The sequence below is a fragment of the Orycteropus afer genome, unplaced genomic scaffold (genome assembly GCF_000298275.1).
Source record: "Orycteropus afer afer isolate SDZICR_OR568_19922 unplaced genomic scaffold, OryAfe1.0 scaffold00332, whole genome shotgun sequence".
Lineage (NCBI taxonomy): Eukaryota > Metazoa > Chordata > Mammalia > Tubulidentata > Orycteropodidae > Orycteropus > Orycteropus afer.
This window is the reverse complement of record NW_006921919.1, coordinates 3,062,375-3,068,755: the sequence shown is the minus strand read 5'-3', so window position 1 is coordinate 3,068,755 and position 6,381 is coordinate 3,062,375.

Below are 6,381 nucleotides of genomic sequence, written 5' to 3'. Positions count from 1 at the left end.
GCTACCACTGTCATCCACTTGGAAGGGGATCTATCTAGGAGATCTTTGATAGAGAGGGAGAACAATGTGGAACAAAATTCAAAATCATTTGGAGGAAAAAAAAAGGGGGCGGGGACAAGGTTTGCTGGTCTGATTGGGCCTGGTGGAACCGCTGAGACTATTGCCCCTAGCTGCCCTTCAGGTCTGGACCCCTCAGGTCTGGAATTGAACCCACACCCGTGGTTTCCAGCCAAACAAAAGACATAATGTCTAGGAAACAACAGGCAACCTCAAATCAAACAAACAAACAAAGATAAGACAATAGAAATAAAATCCCAGATAAAAATATCATTAAACATGGAGGAAGAGGAGGCAATACACTTATCCAAGAAGGAATTTGGAAGATACATTTATAAAACTCTACAACAGCTTAAGGAAACCCCAAAGAGAACCAAGGAGAACACAGACAGTACTCTGGAAGAACTCAGAAAAACCATCCAAGAACAAAATAACAAGTTTAATACACAATCAGAACTCATGTAAAGCCAGCAGTTACAAATGCAAAAGATGAACACTAAAATTACAGAGTTACACAACACAGTGGAAACACAGAAGAAAAGGCTAGAACTGACTGAAGAATGCATTTTCTTCCAACTAGAAGATAAATCCCTCGACACCAGCCTGTGTGAAGAAAAATCAGAACAAAGATTTAAGAGAAATGAGGAGAAACTAAGAGTTTATATGGGATGACATGAAAAGAAACAACATATACCTCATTGGAATATGAGAACAAAAAAGGGGGAAAAAAATAATCACTGAGAAATTGAAGACTTGCTAACAGAAAATTTTCCCAATATCATGAAGGTAGAAAAGATATTTGTCTAATAAGCTCAATGAACCCCATGCAAGATAGGCAAAGAAAAAGTCTTGTGAGCATCCCAGGGAAAAAAAGAAAAATCACCTACAATGGATAAACAATTAGAATCAGCTCTGACTGCTCAGCAGTAACCATGCAGGCAAGAAGCCAATAGGATGGCATATATGAAACACTGAAGGAAAAGAACTTTCTACCAAGAATTCTGTATCCCACCAAATTGTCCATCAAATATGAGGGTGAAATCAAGACATTCTCAGACAAACAGAATTAAGGGATTTTGTGGAAACCAGACCAACCCTACAAGAAATGCTTAAGGAAATCCAGCAGAAAACCCACAACAGAGAACAACAAATTAAAATCAGGACACTTGACATCAACACTGAAGCCAAATCAGAAATAGGTGCTCAAAATAAGCTCATAAAACATTGTACCCAAAGAAACAAGTCAATCTGCACACGACACCAGCAACAAAGCAAATAGAGGGAATAAAAGTTCTGGGTACAGAACTTCCAAATGGAGAGTGCTTGAACAATTTCTCTCAGAAAGATCGGCACAAGGCCAGTCCCCATGAGGTGGTGGTTAAAGATGTCCCAACTGTCCAGACTACCATGCCATTAACTCCTCCTCCTCCTCTTAGTAATTTCCCATCTTGTTGTTGTTGTTGTTGTTATGTGCCGTCGAGTCAGCCCCGACTCATAGCGACCCCTCCTTGGGTTTCCAAGGCAGTATCACTACGGAAGTAGGATTGCCCAACCTTCCTTCCGAGGAGTGGCTGGTGGATTTGAACCGCCAGCCTTCTGGTTAGCAGTCAAGTGCTTTAGCCACTATGCTACCAGAGCTCCTGGTAATTTCCCATCTTAGGGTTCTATATTTCCCTGTAACGCCTCACAGAACTCACAGACACCCAAAGGATCGTCTCATGTAGTATAGTGGTGGAGGCTGGCAGGCTGGCAAGTCCCAGGTCTGTGAGTAGGTCTGGAGGATCCACCCAATTCTCAGGGTTTGATGAATCTCAATCAGCAGATCAGATGATGGCTACTGTCCCCAATCCAGGGGTGAGAAGATGATGAGCCAACACACAGAACCGGAGCAAGAGGAGGGTGAATCTTCCCAGGAGATTCATAGGTATACCCTCAAGGAAGCTAATTGTGGTGATTTGAATTATACTGTCCCGCAAGGCAGGACTCAAGATACATCCCACCTGTGTTGCTTCAACAGAAATAACCCAAGTAGATGGCTTTAACAATCAGCAGCTCAAGGCAAATCTCACCACAGAGCCAATTTGCAGACTACAACCAGCTGCCCAGCCAAGTTGACACCCGACCTTGACTACCACACCACCCCAAACAGGCATGGATAATAGGATTTATAATACACCACAGAATGGAGGACAATGGCTAGAAGAGCCACATCAAGCAATTCACCACATTGCACCCCCTGGCTCTTCTAGCCATTAGCCCTTTCATACTTGAAAGATTAATTTACCCCTTCCAATCATATTACCAGTCCCAAGGTCATTAACAATTAGTTTTTCAGTAAGGCAAAGAGTCCTTAGGGTGAGATTATTCAGATACCAGCCATTCAGGTCTGCTGTATTTGTTCATCTGATCCAAAAGTTTTTCTCATTATCATTCTCATGATATCTGATAATATTTAACTGAGATAATATTATTCCCTTGTTCTGAGTCTATCTTTAGGTATCAGCATAATGTTGGATTTCCCCTGCTGCATATCCCATTTATTCATTCCTTTACCTTCAGCTATTATTTCTCCTTCCTTCCATTCGTTATTTTTACCCAGACTTTCCCACCTTGGGAGAGGACATCAAATTCAGCTGTTATGCCTATCCAGATTGCTGGTAGAAAGATCATTCTAGCAAGTGCTTCTCCCTCAGTCCACTCCCATTCATGCTGGGTATGGTTACCCAGGTACAAAACTAGTGGGCTAACTCAACCACTGGGCAGGACGGTAGTATTCACTGTCAGCCTCAGTTTGGCCAGATGGGGAGAAGGTACAATGCATCCCAAAAGGCCCTGGGGAATTCTGGCATACAGGTTCAGAGGTATAGAAACAGTTTCTTGCTTAGGGATCACCCCAGCCTCTGGTACCCACAGCTGCATCCCAGGTCCAGGGACCACAGCTTCTGTCAAGAAGAAAGCAATGTTAGGTGATATGGGGAAAAAATGTACAGTGGCACCAGCATCCTCCCCCACCCCTTCTTCCCTAGATCCCCAAGAAAAGCGTAGGAATCTGTTGAGTGGTGATCCTCCCTTGGCCCCCCTCATGGTGAGTGTGAGCACACATTCATGAAGGCATGTGAGCCAGCCCTTTAAGCCTTTATCTCCCCCAGTTTTAGACAACAAATATTTCAATTGCCCATTCCAGTTCTCTATCAAACCATTACTTTGAGGATGGTATGCAACATGGTATGTCCACTTAATATGATGTTTTTTGGCCCATTGCTGCACCCTATGGGATCTAAAGTGCATTCCTTGGTCTGAGGAAATATAACTTGGTGGCCCAAATTGGTACACTATCTTTTGTTTCAATCCTGTAATGGTGTTTTGGGCATTTGCATCTGTCACAGGATAAGCAAAGGCCAGTCCAGAGTAAGTATCTATTCCTGTGAGGACCCATTTATAGCTACCTGGAGCCACTGGTGTCATTGGTCCTATATAATCGACTTGCCAGCTAGGTGCAGGCCTTTCCCCCGGGGAATCTGCCCCTTAGCCATCTGTAACCTCTGTATTTCTTGCTGACAGACAGAGCAGTCCTTATTGGCATTTTGTGCCTCAGAGGGTACAAGAGGGATGTGCCTTGATTCAGCCCATCTCTGCATTGCTGCAGCACCCCATGTCCACTCATCTCATGAACCCAATTGGCCACCTCAAGGGAGCATACCAACATATACACTTGCTGATTCCAATCACCTTCTGATCCCGGAAGGGGATTCTTCTGATGGGCATCGACATGGCTTACTCTAATGCATCCTCTGAACTCCCAGAGTGCTTTCCATAGGTCCATGCCCCACACAGGGGTCCCCTTAATAGTACAATTGTCCATCACCCATTTGCCTGACCATATAGCCAGGCCATTGGCAACTGCCCATGAATCAGTGAAAATCCAAACATATGGGCTCTCACCATTACCCAATTCTTCCACGACAGCTAAGAAGACAGCATGCAGTTCAGCTCATTGGGCTACCTGTTTTTACCTTCTTCAATAAGGGTCTTTCCATCTGCTGGTCTTAATGCAGCAGCTTCCCATGTCAATTGTCCATGTACCCTGGAGCTGCCATCTGTGAACCAAGCAGCCTTCTGTTGATCCATAGAAAGTTGTTCATAGAGAACTGTCCATGTGGCAATGGGTCCTGGAAGCTCCTCAGGTGGTTCCAGGGAGGTCCTATAGGAAAGGAAGCTACCTGCTCATGGATATGATGGGTGCCTCCTTGCATCCCTCCAGTTGCTTGTTCTTGAATAAACCATTTCCATTTTATTATGAAACTATTTTGGGCACCACCTTCCTTATTAGAGTGTTTCTCTGACATCACCCAAGACATTATGGGTATTTCAGGTCTCATAATAATTTTATGCCTTTCTATCACTGAGGCAGTCTCAATCAATGCTCAATAGCAGGCAAGCAATTGCCTTTCAAATGGTGTGTATCAAGCTGCAGCATCTGGAAACTTTCTAGTCCAAAATCCCAGTGGTCGTCGTAGAGCAGCATTCTCAGGTTTTTGCCATAAGCTCCAGTCTGCATAAGCACTTGTAGCAGACATCTCCAAAATCATGTGTGAATGTGGATCATAAGGACCTAAAGGCAAAGACAGTGAGACTACTTTTCGTATTTCAGACATAGCCTGCTGTTGCTCTGCCCCCCATGCAAATATACTTTTCCTCCTAGCTGGCTCAATATTGCAACTCAAGGCTTAATTTTTTTCTTCAGTTCTTTCAGCTTTAGAAATGCCAAATGGATAGGAGCCAGCAATATAACCAGGTGTGGAATATGTGTTCTCCAGAAACCAAATAAACCAAATAAACATTGGCCTCCCTGGTTAGTCTTAGGGTAGGTAGTGACAGCAACCTATTTTTGGTTACCTGTGGAATGTCAAGGGTGGCTCCTGCCCAAGTTATTCCCAAGAATTTCACTGTTTGGGCAGGGCCCTAGATTTATTAACTACCCTCTATTTACTTTGGTAGCATAGTGGCTAAGGCACTTGACTGCTAACCAGAAGGCTGGTGGTTCAAACCCACCAACCACTCCTCGGAAGGAAGGTTGGGCAATCCTACTTCCGTAGTGATACTGCCTCGGAAACCCAAGGAGGGGTCGCTATGAGTCAGGGCTGACTCGACGGCACATAACAACAACAACATTTGTCTGTGGGCTACCACTGTTTTCAAATCTGCCCTAGCTTGTTCTTCTGTGTTTGATATCAACATAATGTCATCAATGTAATGTATCACCATACTTGAAATCTGCACCAAGTCCAAGTTTCTCCTAACCAAGCCATAACAGTAAGCTGGTGAATTCAAATAATGCTGGAGAAAAACTCTGAAAGCAAACTGTGACTGACTCTTTCCAAGATTGGTATGGAAAAAAGCCATTTGCAAGATCAATCACTGAGTACCAGTTTCCTTTGGCCTATTGTATTTTCTGCACCACTGATACCATGTCTGGAACAGCTGAAGCCACTGGTGGCACTACTTTATTTCTGCCTTGGTAGTCTACTGTCAGTATTCATGAGCCATCTGCCTGTCTCACAGGCCATACAGGGCTGTTATAGAGAGAATTTGTTGGCACCAACACTCCAGCCTCTAGCATGTCTTTAATCAAAGCACTAATTTCCTTCTGTCCACCAGGTATCCTATACTGTTTCAAGATAATAACCTAAGTGGGTTCAGACAATTCTAATGGCTCCCATTTAGCATATCCAACCAATACTGGCTTAAGGGCAGACTTACACACTTTTAGTTTTACAATATCAAGTAGAGGGAGATTTCTCCAATTAGACATAATATCTATACTGATGATACATTCAGGTAAAGGAGATGCAACTACTTCATACAACATCTGTTTAAATCTTCCAATTCTTATCCAAATTTTCACCTTCGTCCCATCAACTATTGCATCCCCATATCCCTCTTAGGCCCCTTCAACATTTCATTGACAGGTTTTGGGATGACGGTACATTGGGCTCTTTTGTCCAGGAGTCCCAAGAAGGTCTCTTTCCCACCCCCAGGCCATTCTACCCACCCATGTGCATATGGCCTCAGGTGCCCCACTGGGGGCTGGACTAGAAGACCCTGGCCCCCTTGTCTGGCTTCATCAATTAGCTGAGTCTCTGCTTCAGCTGGTAACAGGTAAGCTGGGCTGATATCTGTGCACCATGTGCAACCCTCTGGGTTTGAAAACATTTGGCATTTCTAAAGCTGAAAGAAGGAGCTCTGGTAGCATAGTGGCTAAGACACTTGCCTGCTAACCAGACGGCTGGCGGTTCAAACCCACCAGCCACTCCTCGGAAGGAA